The sequence below is a fragment of the Solanum dulcamara genome, chromosome 3 (assembly GCF_947179165.1).
Source record: "Solanum dulcamara chromosome 3, daSolDulc1.2, whole genome shotgun sequence".
Lineage (NCBI taxonomy): Eukaryota > Viridiplantae > Streptophyta > Magnoliopsida > Solanales > Solanaceae > Solanum > Solanum dulcamara.
In genome coordinates this window covers 58,615,251-58,617,561 of record NC_077239.1, presented here as the reverse complement: position 1 = coordinate 58,617,561, position 2,311 = coordinate 58,615,251, and positions in this window count along the sequence as shown.

Genomic DNA, 2,311 nt, shown 5'->3' with positions numbered 1-2,311 from the left:
TTAGATTTTGAGGTGTTTTGGCAAAGTAGCTTATCAGTTAGATTTTCCTTTGAAATTGGCATCGGTGTATCTGATGTTTCATGTCTCTTTGTTGAAGAAGTGTATTGGTGATACTACTTTATTGTGCCATTTTACAGTGTTGGTATGAAAGAGAATCTATCTTATGAAGATGCTCCAGTTGGGATTTAAGATTGTCAAGTTTGAAAGTTGAGAAATAAGGAAGTTGCATCCATGAAGGTTCTTTGGAGGAACCAACACGCTGAGGGTGCTACATGAGAGGCTAAAGCTGATATGATGTCTCATTATCCTCATTTCTTTCCCTCCATTTTATCTTGAGATATTAAGTTTCCTCATGTTCACTCCTTCGAATTCATGCATTCAGTCACTATCATGTTTTCGTATGCATACATGTTCATAAAATAATTTTAATGTCATGTTTTATCTTGGGATTGATTACTCCTTATTTTTATGCATTTTGATGTGTTTTGCGTTCATTTTGGGTTGTTAGATTGTTTTTTCCTACTCTATTAATGCTAGTTTGAGTCTCTTCGAGGACGAATATTCCCAAGGAGGAGATATTTTAAGAACTCAAAAGTTGGAAAGTCAAACAAAAACAAAAGTTACAGAAAATGAGTCTGGTACACTATTTCATGAGGAGGTCTACTGACCATGGGAAGTTTACATCCTATAGGACCACCCGTAGAAGAGGTCCAAAGATAAAAATTGTCTAGTCAGACTCTACGGACGGTCATATCGTCCATACAGGGTCTTATAGATTGTAAGCCCATCCGTAGAAAATCCCACTGGAAGTTTGCAAAGAAAGGGTTATACGAACACTTATATGGACCGTTAAAGGAACCATGGTCCATAAAAGGTCTCGTGGAAGTGAGCTTGAGAAGTATAAAATTTAGGTAAGGTTCCACGGAAGGATCTACGAGCTTTGGAAACCTTCACAGACCATCCATTGGTCCGTGACCTCGACCCCCAAGATGATTATCCCTCACGATCCCCTACAAAGCCCGTGGAGAGTTACACGAGTCGTACATGAGTCTGTGGGACATCAACCTCTAGGAGATTAGGTGTCGCGATGTAAGCTAGACCCTAAGTTAGACACAATGATTAGAATCCCAGGACCCCAACCAAGCCTCTTAGCATATCATTCATGAGCATACATAAGGTAAGTAAAAAAATAAAATAAAGCATAGACACAAAAACATAGTCTCAATATAGAGCATAAGTATCAAAATTCGGAATGAAAGAAAGCATAGACTCTAAACATCTAAGATTCCTCTACTAACTAGATGGAGGAATAATACAAGCTACTAGCTCACTCATGACAACATAAGAGAATGAAATAGTCAAACGACAAAATGAAAATAAAGTGTCATGTCCTCGAAACATGAGGACTCACCATAGTAAAGAGCATAATAAACTCTAGCCACAAATGAGAGGATGAGTATGATCATCGAACCCTACATTATGATTCAATGTAGGTAAAAGTATGTGTTAGTACAAGGAATGCACTAAGTATGTGAGAAGTATGCATAAACAACAAATATAGCACATAATTAATATGAATCATGAGATGCAACACCAATATCTCAAAACATGAGTAAAACCATGGAAACCTTAAATCATCATATCATTGGTTAATGCTTCAAAATATCATCATGAGAACTTTATACCTTTTCATATAACTTGGGGTGGGATAGAACCTTAAATGACACTTAAGACCATGTGAGCTACTTTATGGAATCCGATGATCCCTATATCAAGAAGAGGGAGGGTACCTTACCAGGGTATACTTTATCATGGTACTCTTTTTAACTTTTCTATATGTAGATCCACTAGCTATGCCATATTGCCAACTTTAAACCTATGCGGGCAACCTAGTTTTGGACTAAGGTTGCTATTAGCATTTCTTTGGGTAGCTACAATGGCTACCCCACTTTAAATTCCTCTCAGTGCTAAGTCATTATCCCAATATAACTTTCATGAAAACATAGTCATTAAAATCATTAGGATATATAATAATAGATATCAATCCAATTTTATAAAGATAACATAATAATAGCTCATCTATCAACATCATCATGAGTGTGTGAGGAAATTCCATCACAACCTTTAAAATTCTTTAATATGATTGTGCAAGAATTGTCCTTATTTCACCATAACTTTTGCTTAAAGCATCATTGAAACATCATTCATCATCTTTCATGGAACATTCATAAACATTGGAAATCATTCATAAAGACTTCATTGAAATAACTTCAAATTCATGATCATACTCTCATAAAAACATACTTGAAAA